The sequence below is a fragment of the Cryptomeria japonica genome, chromosome 6 (assembly GCF_030272615.1).
Source record: "Cryptomeria japonica chromosome 6, Sugi_1.0, whole genome shotgun sequence".
Classification (NCBI taxonomy): domain Eukaryota; kingdom Viridiplantae; phylum Streptophyta; class Pinopsida; order Cupressales; family Cupressaceae; genus Cryptomeria; species Cryptomeria japonica.
Window position 1 is genome coordinate 147,744,713 of NC_081410.1, and position 21,054 is coordinate 147,765,766.

The window sequence follows — 21,054 nt, forward strand, 5'->3', positions numbered from 1 at the left end:
CCCTTAGTCTAACTTTTTTGAAGAGTGGATGTTCTACTTTACGGAGCAGGTCTTTGCCGGGAAATCCAAGTTCGACTAGGCTCAGATCATCAGTGATAATATCCATACACAGCTAGTCGAACTTGAGGAAAAGAAGTACTTCACCATGACCTCCTACCTGGTTTACATGTTTGCCCGACACCAGCCACTGATAGGGTTAATCAAGAAGGGTGAAATCGGGAATGGCCCAAATCAAGTCAAGGTGTATGAATGCTACCCTCAACTGCACTACTATGACATTGCTCAAAGAGAAAAGAACGACGCTGGTTATGCAATTGGTCAATATGAGCGCGTCAATGACGCCTTTACAATGCGCCTAGTCAGGTTGATGCAGGGGGGATTGGACATAAGGCTCTCAGAGCAGGCTACCATTTTGATACAAAAGTACGGCGCATGGTTTATTCAATTCCCTAGGTTCACCTATATCAGAATAGCCGGCTTTGCTTTGAGGGAGCACCATTCCGACTTCCACACTATCCCACAGACAAAATAGTCCTTATGGAAGTTGCAAGGCAGGCACATCCAGCGGGCAACTTACTCAGAGATAAGAAACAGTCCGGATTCACCTTCCCTATGATTTTGGGTGCCCACGATGTGCATTTCAAGAATTCGGTACAAGTTGATGAGTCACTTGCTGAATTAGCATCTTATGGCCTACAGGAACATTTCCCAAGGAAGTGTTTCGATCATGACAATTTGGCAAAAAGAGCCTATGGAAAGCACTACAGAGCAAAGGCATCAATTGAGGACTATTGGAGCAACTATTCCGATGACTATGAGGTCCGACGACGTGAGTATTTAAGGCTAAGTGTGCAGCAAATGCGGCTTTATGAATACCGTCGAGTCCCAGATCAGGTGACAGATTCTGGCAATTGCTCGCAGGTCCAAGAGTTTGAGGCAGTAAAATACCTCTTGTCGAGCATTGATTGGTCTCAAGATCCGATTATTGATTTTGAGGCAGTTATGGCAGCTCCAGAAAGATATACCGATCACTGGTTATCCTAGCAGATTGAGAGACTAACCCATGAAGGAATTCAATTTACATACCATATGATAGGCAGTCTCGATTCCCAGTCTTCGGAAGATGAGGGAACCTCAAGTGCACCGAAAGAAGAGATTGAGAAACCCGGAAAGAAGAGGAAGAAAGCCAAAGTTAATAGAAGGACTCGAGCATCAAAAAGAACTAGAAGGGAAAAGATCCTATTAGAAGGCCAAAAGTCAGTTCGTCATCCAAAGACCCCAGTTCGGAGGATGATGTAGTTGAACTTAACTATATACCTGCTCCACCTTCCCAGAGTGATGTTGATGCATTCGAGGCTAATAATCCTCCAACACAAGGTGAGACAGATGCAGAGGTCAGGATCATTGGTTCTAATGAACTTGGAAATCAAGTTGAGGAAGGAGAAATTCTACCTAATCAAGAGGCTGGTAAGCATGAGCTCACCCAGGGGAGTCGGCATGAATTACAATTGAATAGCACCGACAAAGATGACACCACCGTCAAAGGAGAACGAAAGGGGGATGAGACCCACGAGCGCGACAGAACTAAAGAGCAACCATCACAAGGGGATACCTGACAGTTGTTCAGTGAGGTAGGGGAGAACTCAACTATGAGTAAAGGACTGGATACTGCATCTGTTCCTTCTATGACAGATCAATTGCAGATAGGCAGTGAGCCAGCTGAAACCTCTAAGGAGCAAAGTGGGAATTTGGCCATAACATGCAGGCAGACCATCCCTCAAGATTGGCTAATTGCTCGTGCACAACGGAAAGCAGCGGTCAAGCCGCCTATCAACTTGGAGGATATCTTCTCTCGCATAGGGGAAACAAAGTCCAAAGGAAAGAAAAAGCCTAAGACCTACTCCCGGATCACCAAGGATGAGCAAAGGAACCGCACCATCCATATCGCTACCCCACCTGTCGATAAGCCAGCAGATCAAATTGCATTGGCCGATTATAGCATTGCAACCATCCCGATAGGACGAGCCACCAAAGAGCAAGAAAGGGAAGAGTTCAAGGATTCCATGCAGAATATGCTCAGACAACTCAACGAAATGACTGCTGAGAGAAACATGTACCGAGTTCGTGCTGAGCAGGCTGAGGGATATATTGATCACCTGCTAAAACCATTGCAACATGCCCTTGAATCCCATGTCCCCCCATTGGCATTGGCACAAAGGACTACAACAGAGTTTGAAGGAGTACGTGATACCGCCAAAGCTATCAAGGAATGGATTCGAGACATTAAGGAAAAGGGAGAGCGGATCATTGAAGATGTAAAAGAAATGGCCCACCACCGAGAGACCATTCTTGTCAAATTGTTCGAGGTAAAGAAGGAGTGTTTCAAGGTCCATGAGTTGGTTGGTACAATTCTTCCCCTCATGAGGACTCTCTTCTGGACCCACACGCAGATTTCCACATTGTCCGTTATCTTGGATCCTTATGACATCAGCGTTTTTAAAGAATGTTATTGGACTGCCAACATGAAGAATGAAACAAAAGACACCATTAATAAAGAGCAGGAGGAATGCGAGGAAATTTTGAAAAACATGAGGGATCTTGGTGGAAAGATCCTCCGATCAATGGTTCTGGGCTAGAAAAATAGTTTGTCCGATGATTAAGTACAACCAGATTGGGAGGATAGATTGAGAATTGATAAGGTCGCATACTCCATGGAGGACCTAGAGTTTGTCAGTGGGTTGCATTCGGACATATTAAGTTTTGAGGCTCATCGGTCTAACTGGAAGGATGGGTTAAAGCATGTAGATCGCCACTTGGAGGGTATGCAATATAAAATACGCCATCCTCCCATGCCCCAAAGCATGGTGTTGTTCCAGCTATGCATCAGATTTCAAGAATATGTTCGAGCAGAGCGTACAGCAAGTCGCGACATTTGGAAGGAGTATTTGCACAACGAGGATGAATTTTTGGAAAAAGGGTCTACAACAGAAAAGGAGAAAGTGCTTTCATAAAGTGCAAGTTTCTTTTAAAAATCTTTAAAAGCACTTTTTAGGCATAAAGTTCATTTTTAACTGCCAAAACAGTTGTAAATCTTGAGCTTCGTGCATTTGCACTTTTTGGAGCAGCTTTTTGGGGTAGTTATTAATTACCTTTCTGGTAGTTATTGTTTCTCCTTTTGTTGTTGATATTTTGCCTCCCGTTTATGGGTATGGGTAGTTTTGGTAGAGGATGAATCTGGCCCACTTGTTTAAGTTTAATCTTGGCCATTCATCCGTTTTTGGAATTCTATATAAAGGAATTAGTTCCTCTTTGTAAAAGGGAGAAAAAACAAAGATTGTTGCAAAAACTCTAGCAAAATACATACAGGATTTGATGGATGTTAAAGTTGTGTTTGTTTTACTATGAGTGCATGGTCCTCTTCTCCATTTATTTCATATTTTTGCAACTGTATTTAATTTTAGAGAGTTATTTATGCATATATTTGATAAGAAATCTTGGTTCATACCATTAGGAAATAGTTGATTATTGTTTCCACTGCATGGTTAGTCTGAACCCCTTTTGCGCTAAGTTCGATTATTAGATTTGGATAATTAGGTGTAAGAGTCTATCATTCATATCTAAATAGCTTGAAAATTCAAAATCCTTAGATGACTGCACTGGTTTTTACGTAGTTGTGCTAACTGGTTGGCAAAGTAATTTCTAATTATTTTGAGATTTTCATCTCTGTGTTGAGATATGTTGTCTTAGTCAGAATTAGTTAGCTGTTCTTATTCACTCTTTATCCCTCTCTACTTTTTTCCTTTTTCATTAAAGAAACCATCCAGTCAAGCTGAAATAACATCAATTAAAAGCAAAACCAGATGATATAGGACTGTAAACTCTAGGGAACTTGTACGGAACAAATTCCACCTAACCATAAGTCCCCTTTGTGTTTCTAGCAAAACACATCAAACTACTAAGCTATCCTGCAATCAAGACCTGACAACCAAAACATTGAGGTCATCCTCATTGATCAAATTCACACAGCATTAGGGATTTCCTTATCTCAAGAGAGGAAGGGATTCTTAGCAATTTTTATTCTGCGTTGGCCGGATGAAGTCATAGTTCCACGACTTTAGACGCGTCAACAGGAGGTTTTACCAGGGTATTGGTGTCTTGTGTTTTATTGTTGTTACTGTTTATTCACAATCTGATTATAATCTAATTGCTTAAATGAACATCTGATTGCTTAAAATTAACATGGTATCGGAGCTTTAGGTTCATTCAAATAATTAGATTATTAGTTGCCCTTCACTTTCAATTTGCTGTTTTAGTTTTGCAAGATGGTTACAGGTCTGAAAGAAGAGGATAGACTTGAAGGTGCCCTCAATTTCACATCATGGAAGGTTCGTGTCCTCCTTGCTCTTGAAGAATTAGAGCTGTTACAGTTTGTGGAAGATATGGATCTAACTGAACCTTCGGATCCGGAAGAGCTAAAGCAATTGAAGAATGCTCCAAAAGAAAAGAAGTTCCTTACTGATTCCGTAAAGGATCATCTTGTTCCAGTCATCTTCAAATTGAAGATAGCTCGAGAAATGTTTAAACATCTAGAAGGGGTATATGAGATCAACAACATTAGCCCGACACTTACATTGAGGCAGCAACTTCTTCAAGTCAAAATGAGCAAAGGAGATTCAGTCATGTCCTTCTTCATGAAGATTTCATAATTGAAGGACCAACTCAGTGCCATTGGAAGCGAGGTTGTGGACAAGGATATTGTCATGATTGCTTTGAATGGTCTTCCTGACTCTTGGGATCCTTTTATTCAAAGCATAAGTGGAAGAGCTGAATTCCCTTCCTTCAATCGCCTCCGATCAAATTGCATTCAAGAGAAGTCACGTCTTGCTGCCAGAGAAATGCATGAAGGCTCTCATGGAGGAGATCAACATGTGCTTGCATCTCAACATGTTAGAAGAAAGGGAGGCCATTGGAAGAACAACTTCAAAAGAGATAGAGACTTCAGACCTCCTGCTTACGATTCAAGGAAGAAGCCAAGGGATCTTTCACGTGTCTGTTGCTTTAGATGCGACAAGTTTAGACATTATGCTAAAGAATGTCGGAACCCACCCATGCAAGGAAAGGCCAACTTGAATGAAGTTGCAAACTCAGAAGACAATGAAGACTACCTCTTCATTTCTACCTTGTCCAGCAATGTGTCAACCGATAGCAACACTTGGTTGATCGAGAATGGCACATCTAGACACATCACGGGATATCGAGAGCATCTCTCAGACTTGATGCAGAAAGAGTCCAACCTTCATGTGGTAATTGGTGATGATGCTCAATATTCGGTAAGAGGTTTTGGTAGCACTTCTTTAAATTTAGAATATGGCATGTCCTTGCATCTTAGTGATATCTTATTTGTCCCTAGAATTAAAAGGAATTTAATGTCTATTTCTGCTCTAGAAGATAAAGGTTATCAAATAGCATTTTTTGAGGGTAAAGTACTTGCATGGCCTAAGAAATCTAGTATTAAATCTACTCGTGTTATTGGAAATAGATATGATAGCTTGTATAAGCTTTCAGCTAACCCCATTCGAGCACTCATTCATGAAGCTCCTGAATCTAGCGAGCTATGGCATAGAAGGTTCGGTCATCTTCACTATTAGGCACTTCCTTCACTTGAAAAGATGGTTAAAGGTATGCCTAAACTTAATCAATCTCATGATGATGCCTGCAAAGGTTGTGCATTAGGTAAGAACACTAAAAGTCCATTTCATAAAAGTGAAAGTAAAGCTAAGGAAAACTTAGCACTTGTTCATTCTGATCTATGTGGACCCATGTTTGTTCTTTCACCTAGCGGATTTTTATACTATGTTACATTTATAGATGATTTTTCTAGAAAGACTTGGATTTATTTTCTAAACTCTAAAAAATTTGATGAGGTGTTAAGTAGGTTTAAAGAATTTAAAGCTCTAGCTGAAAATATGTCTGGTAAAAGGATTAAAGTGTTGAGATCTGACAATGGAGGTGAATACACCTCAAGTAGCTTCAATGACTTTTGTGTAAAAACAAGAATTAAGAGGGAGTTCTGCGTTCCCTACAATCCTCAGCAAAATGATGTAGTTGAACGAAAGAATAGAGCCATCGTTGAAGTTGCCAAAGCTATGATTCACGATCAAGACTTGCAGACCTTCTTATGGGCTTAAGCATCCAAGACTGTTGTGTACATTCAGAATAGATGTCCTCACCATGCCCTGAAGAACATAACTCCAGAGGAAGCCTTCACAGGAGTCAAACCAGATATCAACCACCTAAGGATCTTTGGAAGTCTTGTCTATGTTCATGTGCCAAAGGAAAAGAGGACTAAGTTAGAGCCTTCTAGGAAGAAGGGTATCCTTGTTGGATATAGTGAATCTTCCAAGGCATTTTGCATCTACATTCCTGGTCAAAGGTACATTGAGGTAAGTAGGGATGTCACCTTTGAAGAAAATATTGCTTTCAAGAAATCTAAAGGTTCTCTTATTGATATTGATAAAGAAGTCAATGATATGGATATTGATACTAACCCTGAGATTCAGAGAGAGTCTATTGAACCTCCTGAACCCATTGAGCATGATGATCCTTTTGAGCCTCTCGTTCCAACTGATGGACCTAGAGACATTGCAGTTAGCAAGAAAAGACCACTTTGGGTTAGAAGCACAATTCAAGATGCAAAAAAGTTTGCAACTCCTAGTGGCACTTTTAGAGAGAGTAAGAGACCTCAGAAGCTCTCCAACTATACTGCAATGATGTGCAACATCATTGAGGCTGAACCATCCAGCATAGAAGAAGCTATGAACCAATAAGCATGGAAGTTAGCTATGGACGAAGAGTATCAATCCATCATCAAGAATGATGTCTAGGATATTGTGCCTAGACCTAAAGGTAAGTTTGTTGTTTCTTCCAAATGGTTGTTTAAAATTAAACATGTTGTTGATGGTAGTATCGAGAAATATAAAGCTAGATTTGAAGCTCGTGGTTTTTCTCAAAACGAAGGCATAGATTATGAAGAAACATTTGCTCTTGTTGCTAGATATACTTCTATTAGAACTATTATAGCTATTGTTGCAGCCAAAGGTTGGAAATTTACATCAAATGGATGTAAAGACTGCCTTCCTTAATGGTGTTATTGAGGAAGAAGTCTATATTGAACAACCTGAAGGTTATGAGATTCATAATAGAGAATCTCATGTGTGCAGATTGAAGAAAGCTCTCTACAGCCTCAAGCAAGCTCCTAGAGCTTGGTATGAAAGAATTGATAAGTACTTAGTCAGTCTAGGATTTTATAAGAATGATGTTGACCCTAACATTTACTTTCAAGTATTTAATGGTGAAATGCTAATTCTGGTTCTATATGTTGATGATTTATTTCTAACTGATGAAGATAGTCTCATCATTAGGTGTAAGAAAGAATTAGCTACTGAATTTGAAATGAAGGATCTAGGTCTAATGCATTACTTTCTAGGGTTAGAAGTGTGGCAAAGACCTAATGAAATTATTCTAAGTCAAGGTAAATATACTATTGATATATTAAAAAGATTTGGTATGATGGATTGTAAACCTATGTCTACTCCTATGGAAACTAATTGAAGAAGTTGAGTATTTCTGTAGCTAACTCTGATTTTGCAGATCCTTCAGAGTACAGGCAGTTGATTGGATCCTTGATGTATCTAGTCAACACTAGACCAGATATTTGCTATGCAGTGAGTGCACTTAGCCAATTCATGAACCAGCCAAAGCATGTTCACTTGGTGGCAGCCAAGCACATCCTGAGATACTTGCGTGGAACAATTGGCTATGGGATGAAGTATCCAATCAACATAGTAATCAATTTGGAAGGCTACTCTAATTCTTATTGGGTTGGAAGTGTTACTGATAGGAAAAGCACTTCAGGAATCTGTTTCAGCTGGCGTTCTACTATGATCTCTTAGGCCAATAGGAAACAGTCCTCAGTTGCATTAAGTATTGCAGAAGCTGAATACATTGCTTCAAGTGTGGCAACTAGAGAAGCAGTTTGGCTTCGCAAGCTTCTTGTTGGGTTGTTTGGACAACCTTGGGATTCCACTGTTATTTATTGTAATAATCAAAGTTGTATTAAAATGTCTAATAATCTCGTGTTTCATGACAAGTCAAAACATGTGGAAACTCATTATCACTATATTCGTGACATGGCACAAAGAGGTGCCATCCAGCTGAAATATATCAGCACTAATGAACAGGTTTTTGATGTTCTCACCAAGCCTCTAGCTCGGGTGAAGTTTGAGTACTTCAGAGAGAAGCTTGGAATAGTGGAGAACACAGCATTGATTGAGAGGGAGTCTCAATCTTAGTGATGCAATTCAGTTTGCATCTTCCACCCTCTGCGGGCAATGCAAGGTGACAGTGTGTCCTTCTGGTGTAAGACCTCTTCCACCCTTTGTGGGCAATGCAAGATGGACATCATGAAATGAGTTTATGATATTTATGTGTTTTACTGCAGATATACTCTATAAAGCTTATACATTCACTCTTGCGGGCAATGCAAGATGAAAGTCATGAATGGATCATGACATGTGGCGGTTATCCCCCCTTGCTAAGAGGCAGTGTTGAAATAGTAGCTAGCTCGGATACCTATTGTATTTTAATGTTGTCAATGACAATTAAAATACACTTGTATTATCTTTTATGTAAATGTGTTATTGGGCTGGACCCAAAATGTAACGTGGAAGGCAACTCAATGTGTTATTGGGCTGGACCAAAATGTAATGTGGAAAGGCAATTCAATGTGTTATTGGGTTGGGCCCAAAATGTAACGTGGAAAGGCAATTCAATAACTATTGGGCTGGACCCAAATGTCTAACGTGGGAAATATACAATAACAATATAACATTATTCATGCAAGCCGACTTGAGGATGATTGGCGCCAAAAGGTTGATATATAACCACTCCAAGATGAAGTCATTTGAACACAATCATTATCAAATGCCATCTGCTCTCCTAGCAATGATCCTTCCTCATGCGAACTTGTATAAGGCGATTGTGCAAACTCTTCAAGGTTGATTGTGGCGAAGTTGTCAAAGTTCTTCATAAGGTCTCTTGTGCGAATCTGATCTAGACATCTGCTCCTCCTCCTAATCATCTGCTATTAATGAAGGGCTGCATTCATCACCGATATCTTGAACAGCAATCTGAGATAAGTCATTGCCTTGTAAACTGTCTACATTTGATATAATACATATCACATTTAAAGGCTGGGTTTTTCACCTCCAAGAGGGAGGTTTTCCCAAGGTATTGGTGTCTTGTGTCTTGTGTTTTATTGTTGTTACCGTTTATTCACAGTCTGATTATAATCTAATAGGTTAAATTAACATCTGATTGCTTAAAATTAACATTATCCAGATCAGCCATTTCTTCAATAGCTGAAACTTTACCATCAAACCTTAAAAGAAGGGATCTTAGTATTTTTGGAATAACTAACTTGTCGTCAATCTTTTCTCCTAAGCCCTTTAGAGAGTTTACAACTTCATCAACTCTCAAAAAATAAGCTGCACTACTTTCTTCCTCACGCATTTTAAGACTTTCAAACAGCATTCTATGAGTTTGAAGCTTTGCATTCTTAACTTTTTCATCTCCTTCATATGCATTCTGAAGTTTCTCCCACATAGCTTGTGCTGATTCACATTGCATGACTTTGACAAACTCAAATTCGGATAAGCCACACAATATAGCATTCATGGCTTTGGCATTACTTTTGAAGGCTCTCTTTCCATCAACATTTGTAGGTGGATTAGAAGGAGGTGTGTAACCATTAACTACACTCATCCAGACATCAAACCCAAGAGACATTAGGTAAGTCTTCATATGAACACTCCAAAAAGCAAAATTAGACCCATCAAACAAAGGAGCTCTATTGGTTGCAAGACCTTCAAGGGCACTCATCTTAGACTACTAGGATTTGACCTTCAGGTTTTTAAGCTTTAAAAAGGTGGTGTTTGGCTTTGATACCAATTGAACACCCAAAGCAAAAATATTGAGAGGGGGTGGAGGGGGCATGAATCAGTATTTCAACATTTTTTAGAAATTTATACAAATGAAAAGAGATGAACACATAATAACCAAGAGAACACAGAGATTATCTCATGGAAAACCCTTTCGGGTAAAAAACCACGGCATTAAAAACTTTCATCATAAATGTGCACGAACCTTATTACAAAAAGTGAGCTCCAACTCACACCAAGAGCACCAACTCAGACTTGCTGAGGCACCAACATCAAAATTTTGAAATATTACAACAGACTTGATAAAAGAACTTAAACTCCAATCTTCTTCAAGATTACATAGCATAAAACAACATTAAAATTTTTGGTCACTGAACACTGTCACAGCCTCACGAAAGATATAATTGATTGAAATGTTTACTATTTCCTCCTATGGAATATAATTAGACTGTTGCATTTTCAAGCTATAATAGACTAGCTGGTATTTACTCCTTCAAGGCTCATGATTATAACACTAACAAAGTCAATTTGAACTGTATATTATTCATGCGGCAGCATCAGCTTCACTTAGATTTAAACCTAATATCGAACTGACTTGTTCAGAAGTCACCAAAATAATACTCATGAAGTACCAAGACCTCAATACCTCCTCAGATGATGAATACCAGCAATTTCATATATATTAAAAACAAGGGAAGTGTAAATGATATTCAAATTTAAGTTCAAGTCTGAAGTTATATATATTATTATTTTTCTTTACTGATATTTTATGTTTCTTATGTCACAAGTTGTTGAAGATAACATTAACTATTTCGATGCATCTACAGCACTTCATTGACATATACTTATAGTCTATGCTCACCGATCAAGGCATGCCTTGACCGGTCATGTCTTTTGACATGCCCGATCAAGACATGTCTTGATCGGTGCATAGGCACTGCTTCAGTTAATATTACCACATTAACATGTGTTATGCCGATAACTATCGGTCACGTCATTTATCCTTTATCGTGTGTTATACCGATAACTATCGGTCACGTTATTTACCATTTAACATGTTTATACCGATAACCATTAATAATCGGGGCACGTCAATATAGTCATCCAATAAATGATCGGGATAACATGCGATTAGGATGATAACTATTATAGTTATCATATGATAGCATCAATCGATGCTATCATATGATAGCTATGATAGTTATAATTCTGATCTGATCATAGCATGAGTAATATCATCGATTATGCATATAAGATGATTATGACAAGTTCATTTATTTAATCATGAGGTCTATGGTTATATTGTAGTTATATCGATAAGGTAGATGATTGAATGAGAGATAAATGAAGTCTCTCATTCAATCATTTATCTTACCGAAGCTACTAAGTTTCAACACTCCCTCTTAGCTAGGGAAGATAACTAGAGATTTATGAAAATAAGCATCATATTTCTCATAATAAAATGTATTACACGACTACATAATACAAAGGATCATATCACATATGGTCGTGACATGATGCATCATGTAATGAGTGACACAGGAATATATCACATCATCTCGTGATATAGATATCACATAACACGCGATACCTTGGATATAAAATACTTGAGAATGTTGAATTCCCTTATATCCAGGTTATGGTATGTGCACTGACATTATGTCACATAATGTCTACCATACCATATGGTGGCACATTCATGAGTCAAAGTGATATCAAGTCAACATGATATCAACATTACAAGATCGTCACCTCATAATGTTTAATACAAGTCTTCATAGTCTAAAAGATCATCACCTTTTAGAATTGTACACAGGGGTGGAGCCCATAAAGTCATAACACGACAAAAGAAGTTTGCACATTAAACATCTCATATATTAGTATAGATTACAAAAAACTAATTATAACTCAATCATACCAAGACCTTTTCTGAAGTGTTCAACTTTTACTCTGGCTAGAGGTTTGGTCAGTATGTCTATTGTCTGGTCTCCTGTACGGATATACTGTAACTGAATCACATTCCTGTCCACCATATCTCTCACATAGTGATAAGGGATCTCAATGTGTTTGGATCGATCATGAAATACAGGGTTCACGGAGAGTTTTATACAACTTTGATTGTCACAATGAATTATAGTAGGCTTCATTGGTTCCCTGAATAATCCCACAATTAACTTCCGGAGCCATACAACTTCTCGTGCAGCCATGGAAGCTACGATATATTCAGCTTTTGTAGAGCTCTGAGCTACTGAAGACTGTTTCCTGCTAATCCAAGATATCATGGTTGAACCCAAGTTGAAGCAGCACCCTGAGGTGCTTTTCCTGTCAGTCACACTTCCAGCCCAATCTGAATCAGTGAACCAGTGAAGATTCAAATCAATATTCTCATACTTGAGTCTATAGTTGAGAGTGCCTTGAAGGTATCTCATTATATGTTTTACTGCCATAAGATGAATCTCCTTAGGTTCACACATGAATTGACTCAAGGCATTTACTGGATAACAGATATCAGGTCTAGTATTGACTAGATACATTAATGATCCAATCATCTATCTGTAGAGCGTAGGATCTACCAATGGGGAATCTGCTGCTGCCTCCTTCAGTTTGTGAAGATTAGTTTCCATGGGAAAAGTCATCGGTTTGCAGTTCATCATGCCAAATCTCTTCAATATGTCTAAGGTGTACTTCCCTTGATTAAGCACAATATTGTCAGAGTTTTGCCAAACTTCCAATCCAAGGAAGTAACGTAGAAGGCCTAAATCCTTCATATCAAACTCCTTCTCAAGGTCTTTCTTACATTGATCAATAAGGTGATCTTCTCCTGTAATCAAAAGATCATCAACATACAAAATCAATATCAACATATCACCTTTGATTCGTTTGAAGTATAGATTTGGATTTGCATCATTCTTTGAGAATCCCAATCCCATGAGATAGTTGTCAATTCTTTCATACCAAGCCCTGGGGGCTTGTTTCAGTCCATATAGGGCTTTCTTTAATCTGCACACATGTGATTCTACATTGTGGATCTCAAACGCTTCTGGCTGCTCTAAGTAGACTTCCTCCTCAATTTTCCCATTCAGGAAAGCAGTCTTTACATCCATCTGATGGACTTTCCATCCTTTGGCTACTGCAATGGCTAGTACTGCTCTGACTGAGGTGTATCTAGCAACTGGAGCGAAAGTCTCATCATAGTCTATTCCCTCTATCTGTGAGAACCCTCTGGCTACAAATCTGGTTTTATGTTTCTCTATGCTACCATCTACAGCATGTTTGATTTTGAATAGCCACTTGGATGAAACAACAGATTTTCCTTTTGATCTAGGAACAATTTCCCAAACATCATTGTTTAAGATGGATTGATATTCTTCTGACATGGCATCTTTCCATACTTGATGTTTAAGTGCTTCTGATACATTAGAAGGTTCTGATTTGGAGAGATCATTCATTAAGGCTACATAGCTAGTGAATCTTTGGGGCCTCTTACTTTCTCTAAAGGTCCCTGAAGGAGCTACAAAGTTCCTTGCATCTTCCACTGTTTTATTAACCCATAGTGGTCTTTTCTTAGGGTTTTCTTGGTGTGGAATCTGAACTTCATTCTCATTCTCTTCTGAATACTCCCTCTGAACCTCAAGAATAGGAACCTTTTCTAGGTTTGAAGATGGAGCATAAGTTTCTGACTCAATAGAGTATCTAGCCCTTTTGAAGGCTATGTCTTCTTCAAATATTACATCTCTACTAAGTTCAATATTACTATGTCCAGGTACAAATACCCTATAGGCTTTAGAAGTTTCACTATACCCAACAAAGATTCCTTTTCTTCCAAAAGGTTCTAGTTTTGTTCTTTTCTCTTTAGGTATATGAATATAAACAGGGCATCCAAATATCCTAAAGTGAGTGATATCAAGTTTTATACCTGTGAAAACTTCTTCAAGAGTTTTATCTTCAATGTGGGAGTGAGGGCATCGATTTTGTATGTATACAGCAGTGTTGGAGGCTTCTGCCCAAAGATGAGTTTCTAAGTTTTGGTCAAGAAGCATGGCTTTGGCTGTCTCTACAATGGTTCTCTTTTTTCTCTCAGCAACCCCATTTTGTTGGGGGTTGTAGGGGACAATGAACTCCCTCTTAATCCCAACATCTTTACAAAATTCTCTAAAAATGTCTGAGGTGTATTCCCTCCCATTATCAGTCCTTAAGGTTTTTATTTTCCTTTCGGAAGAGTTTTCAAAGAGGGATTTGAATTCCTTAAATCTCTTGAGAATCTCTTCCGATTCTTTACGTTTAAGAAAATAGATCCATATCTTCCTGGAGAAGTCATCAATGAATATTACATAGTAAAGGAACCCCCCTAATGATGGTACAAACATTGGCCCACATAGGTCAGAGTGAACTAGCTCTAAAACATTGCTTGTTTTTCTAGAACTATTCTGAAAAGAACTCTTAGTATTTTTGCCTAGGGCACACCCCTTACATGTATCAGAATGGTATTGTTTTAACTTAGGCAAACCAATTACTAATTTTTCCATTGAGCATAAAGCACGAAAGTTTAAATGACCTAATCTTCTATGCCAAATTTCATTTGAATCTGTAATCTCATGGAGGGCTAGGTTAGATTTAGTACATACCTCGTATAAATAGCCTTTTCTATGTCCTAGGGTTGTAGCCTTCTTGATGGAAGTGTTTTGTGGCCATACTAGAACTTTACCATTCATGAATGTTATTTTGTACCCATCATCTTCAAGTGCAAATATGGATATTAAGTTCCTCTTGATGCCGGAAACGAATAGGACTCCAATGAGTTGCAGAGACATGCCTGTCTTCAGCTTAATGGTGCAGGTACCGACGCCTTTCACTGGATGTGCAGAGCCATCACCAATGGTTACTTCCTCATCGGTTTCTTCTACCATGGAATCCAATAATTCTCTATACCCAGTGATGTGTCTTGAAGACCCACTGTCAATGATCCAAGTGTTAGATTTATTGGATACTTGACTGGAAAGAGCAGAGTAGAATACATGCTTCTTGGAGTCATATTCTTCCCTTTTAACTTTTGCAAATGTAGCTTGTTGTTTGATTCTATCTAGACATCTTGCTGCATAGTGTCCATATTGATCACACCTAAAGCACTGAATGTGAGAGTTGTCTCTTTTAGATGACTTTTTCTCATGTCAATTCTTTCTCTTCTTGAAATGTTTCTTCTTATTTTTCTTGTTGGAGTTGGTATTTAAAACATGGACATCTTCATCTATGTTCTTTTGTTTGATCCCCTTCTTATTTAGCCTCGACTCCTCTTGAAGACAATCTGCTCTTAGCCTATCAAATTTTGGATATTTAGCTCTTGCACTGATGCCTTGGACGAATGTCTCCCATGTACTAGGCAACCCATCTAGAGCAATGAGCATTAGCTCTTTGCTCTGGATCTCATATCCAAGTGTTGCCAGTTCATCCCTTAGGGCTGATATCCGCATAAAGTATGCATTGATTGACTCCCCTTTGTTCATACTTGTATGATTTATTTCCCTTTTTAGAGCCAAGGTTTTACTTGCATTATTTATCTCAAATGCACTTTCGAGTGCTTTGAACACATGATAGGCAGTTTCATGCTTTGTTATTATTGGCATGATGTGATTTCTTACTCCATCGACTATGATCTTCATAGCCTTTTCATTTCCCTCGATCCATGTTGATTTGTCAGGTTCATCCTCTGCTTCTTTAGATTCAATTTTAACAAATGATTCAACCTTGTTTTCTTTTAGAATCATTTTAATTCTGAATTTCCATGCTGAGAAATTGTCGCCTCTTTCAAGTCTGTCCTCAAATCTGATAGCATTAGCCATGGGAAATATGATGTTTATATCTTCAGTTTGAAATTCTCAAATTTGAATGCCTCAAGTTCGATCAGCGTGGCTCTAATACCCATGTAAATGATATTCAAATTTAAGTTCAAGTCTGAAGTTATATATATTATTATTTTTCTTTACTGATATTTTTTGTTTCTTATGTCACAGGTTGCTGAAGATAACATTAATTATTTCGATGCATCTACAACACTTCATTGACATATACTTATAGTCTATGCTCACCGATCAAGGCATGCCTTGACCGGTCATGTCTTTTGACATGCCCGATCGGTGCATAGGCACCGCTTCAGTTAATATTACCACATTAACATGTGTTATGCCGATAACTATTGGTCATGTCATCTATCCTTTATCGTGTGTTATACCGATAACTATCGGTCACGTTATTTACCACTTAACATGTTTATACCGATAACCATTAATAATCGTGGCACATCAATATAGTCATCCGATAAATGATCGGGATAACATGCGATTAGGATGATAACTATCATAGCTATCATATGATAGCATGTTTATACCGATAACCATTAATAATCGTGGCACATCAATATAGTCATCCGATAAATGATCGGGATAACATGCGATTAGGATGATAACTATTATAGTTATCATATGATAGCATCAATCGATGCTATCATATGATAGCTATGATAGTTATAATTCTGGTCTGATCACAGCATGAGTAATATCATCGATTATGCATATAAGATGATTATGACGAGTTCATTTATTTAATCATGAGGTCTATGTTTATATTGTAGTTATATCGATAAGGTAGATGATTGAATGAGAGATAAATGAAGTCTCTCATTCAATCATTTACCTTACCGAAGCTACTAAGTTTCAACAGGAAGAGTCTCCCTATTAGTCTACACCAGAAGTCGTATCTATTGAATCCTCATTGAAGCATAACTTCGATACAAAACCGTGAAAGATCTACCTGACTAATCAATACATTCACTTCTAAAAAGAACAGTCAACTGAAAAATAGACATCACGCCTTAACAGCATCCACACATATCCACAACTCTTGAAAATGATACGTTTTTTCACACTCATTCACCCTTTTTAATTAACAAGAATAATACAATTATAATCGATGCCCAAAGAAAAAATGGCTGCTGAAGACTTACGCTTTTGAATATTAAGGCCACATCTCATATTAAAAAAAAACATAACTATTCATATTCAAATACCAAACCAAAACGGCAGTTACAAGCCTCTGAGACAGCCAGAACATCACACGTAGCAAAAAAGATGAAACTTCTGCTTAATTCCGCAAAATCCCAACTTCATCAAGCAACAGAAACCAGAAACAATCATTTTGTGACAGATATCGATCAAACAAGCCAGAAAAAGAATGCAATTAGGGAATATAGACACCTATTGCAATTAATAAAAAATTCCCACAATGCAGAGAAGGCGTTTCACAAATCATGTGGCAAAGACATTGGAGAAAAACAACCACTCACAGCAGGAGACAGACGACATCAAAACATCTGTAACTGACCATCCAAAAAATTTGAAATCAACAAAACAACTTACACCTGTAGTTGTCCAGAGCTAAGAGAAAACAAATATATCGTAAACACCTGTAGCCTTCGAAATGCTATATGACATATCAAGAAATAAGGTGCAAACAATATCAGCACAAACATACAAGCAAGTAACTAACTTGAAGAAACTCAAGCACAAATTCTAAAATATTGACATCAATGAAAATATATACAACACCAACCACTCAAATTCTTCCAAGTCAGCATGTCCAAGTTCATTGAACTTGATTGATTTACATGAGTAGCAAGTGTCACATGGTGCTTCATCAAATATTATTTTACATACTAACCTCATTTGTCACTAGTTAGAATTCAAGAAGGATATGTGTCCATCAGGATGTAATTATTTCATTCGTCAAGGGGGAGTTTGTTACAACAAACCCTAATTAGGGTATCATTGTATAATCTCAGCCATTGATTTCAAATCAATTTGGGCCCTTCATTGTAACAGGGATCTCTATAAAAGGCCTAACCTTCTCTTTGTAAAGGTTAATAGGAATAGCCAAATAGTTAGTAGTAGTAGAGTAGGAGGAAAGGAGATTGTTGCTAAGGCTTCTTGTAATAAACATACTTTCTTCATTGAAGTTATACTGGATTCGTTGTGTTATTTCAACTTGTTGTATGGTCTCTATTTCTGTCATAACCCCTCTTTGGACATTGGATTATTGTGATTAAATAAATACGATAATTAAAACATTTATTAATTAACATTTAATAATATTGGAAAATCGTCTCATTTATGAGACTTCACGATTTTCCTCTAAAGTGAGAGGGTTGTCATAACCCCACATCCTGGTGATGTAATTAATACTAGTTTTTGTGATTCTTCATCATAATAATAAGTTATCATTTATTATGTAATTAATCACGAGGGGACAGGGGGACGAGTTTTGGGGACTGAAGGACCATGCGATGTCCCCATCGTAGTGTAAACAGATAACATTTAATAAGTTTGTGTTCTGGAGTGGCAGTCCTGAATCTCTAAGTAGTTATAGTTTAGGAATAAAGATTAGAAACTGTGAAGTCTTATAAATAAGACAGTTCCCATAACATTAGTTTTCTTATTCCTTAAAACAAAGGCAAGAAGATGATAGAATAACATTACCAATGATTCATGAAAAGATAAGTAGTAGTCAGACCTCCAATGGGAAGAGCTTCGTTGATGGACCTTCATACACCTACCATAAAATAGTTAGCATCGTAGTATAAAGACTTGCAAGCATCTATGGAACATAAGATGAATCTAAAAGACACACATCCGCCAAACATGAGGACTACAATCATCCGCACACCTGCTCACAATCATACAATTTGATGTATGAATACCAAAGGATCAGTGCATAAAAAGATAAGGTCATGAGCAGATCATCTACAGATGGATTGTATAACCAGGATTGACAAACATGTAATCAGATATCTCTGTAGACACCCAAAATTGTCATGTCTAATTAAATAAATATTTTATTTATTTAATTATCTAAGCCTAATTCTTCTATTAATTAAATAAATCTTTATTTATTTAATTAATTCATTTATCCTCTTCTAGCCTTATTTCTCATTTAAATAAATACATTTATTTATTTAAATTATCCTTTTCCTAAATTAAATTAATATTTTTATTTATTTAATTATCCCATTTCTTCTATTTATTAAATAAATCTTTATTTATTTAATTAATTCATTAGCTTTTTTTACACATGACACATGTCATTCATCTCTTAATTCATACACTACCTACCTCTTTCATTATTTTGGTATTTCTTTTACCTACCCTCTAATCCTAGCCGACCTCCTTTTTACACCTCTCAATCTTAACCCTCCATTTCATATTGTGTCTTCTATTTAAGGAGATGTCTTCTTCATTGTCAAACCCTAATGAATCATTCTAATCACTCACCCTAATGATCTTTTATGCAATTGACTATACTACGATCCTACTTGCAACCACATTCCGTTCTTTGTTGAGCTCTTGTGCACATAAAATCTGAGAGCAAATATATCAAGCAAGATCAATGGAGATAGGAAGAATGGAGATCAAAACCCTATTGGACATGTGATGGTATAATCTTTGTGATTTCATGTGATTTGTATTGTCTTAGGTAATCTTCATATGTTATGGTGGATCTTTGTTGATTGTTAGGCTAGGGTTTTGTGGTTGGATTCATTTAGCCTTTCAATATTGTTATTATTGTTATCCATTTTCACCATATACAATCTCATATTCCATATTTATGTATTACAAATCTGTATCACTGAATTGTGATCAGCTTGGAATGGGTTGAAGAAAGAACAAATAATATAATCGATATATGAAGACATCAAACCAGATTGAAGATATTTATCTACAGTCCCATATATATATGAGGATGCCGATGACTTTAAACTCATGGAGCTGTGTATTCAATATATAATCAGATGAGAGATCCATAATTTGATTAAGGCATACATCTTTGCCAAAGGAGGATCCGATCATATTAGTGCTATTCATTGTCATCGATTTCTACTTAACAATAATATCACTTATGTTCAAGGGAGAACCAAACCGATAACAAGGGGATTTTTCTAACTAAACAATAACAATTGGTTATTGTGTTGAAGAGGTGCGATTATGATCAACAAGCGAACATGTGCTAATCCAAGAGACACATCCAACCGATTATGCAAATATATAATTACAATCATTTCTCCCTCGAAGGGGGGAATTGGATATTTTGTTTATAATCCAGTTTGGATCGCTCTTAAAGAGCCATTGCCGCAGGCACATTATCGGGAGCACAAATAAATCGTTTCATATCAGAGACAACCCCTCTGTTGCAAGCATTGTCGCCTATATCAGACATCGCAGCATTTCAGAATTGCATAAATATATCAGCATATCAGATACAACAATTATTGCTATAAGCAATAAGCAGAATTGATTGCACGGATTGAAAGATTGCATTAGAAACAGCAACTATATTTGTATAAGCGATAATTAAGGATCAGTCATTATGATAAGAGTTACACCAGAGACAGCAATTCGTATTGCTATAAGCAATACCATTATATCTCATTGCATAGTTATATTGCCACATTAGACATTCAATTTGTATCCCTTATCAATATAGGTGAAAGGGAAAGTTTAAGGACATATTATTCACTTAGCATTCATTTATATTGATTATAATAGAAAAAGCAAGTGACATTAATTGATTTATACTATTAATTATATAATTGATGTTATAATTCGATATTATAATCTTTAGTGATTTAAGAATTTGGAGTATTTGTCTCTTAAGGACTAATAATCGTAGAAGGGACATTACAATTTCTCATAATTAGATGTGTTAGATGGATGGAAGATTTTATTGTTGATGAATGGTGAAACCTAATGTTCATACCACTTGGAGTTTGTTGATTGCAAATTGCAGCGTGTGGTTAAAGTGAACTTGATTAAAAGCTTAACTTCAATCACTATATTCTCATTGTTTGCAATGTTGGTGCGCATGGGTGATATGAAAATCATTTGCTTACCCTTAGGAGATTGCACCAGCTTTGTGTAGTTCCTGCATGGTGAAGCAAATCTTGGTTTGGTTGCACCAAGTCAACAATAGTTTCTTACATTCTTAGGATTAGATTAGATCTCTAAATCCTTTA

General features: G+C 37.2%; 1 protein-coding gene across 3 annotated transcripts in view; it reads right to left on the bottom strand.

Annotated features, from left to right (window-relative positions):
• Positions 1-21,054, bottom strand: part of LOC131064992 (peptide chain release factor PrfB1, chloroplastic) — a 104,626-nt gene that overhangs the window by 34,563 nt on the left and 49,009 nt on the right. The gene's annotated exons all lie outside the window — the stretch shown is intronic.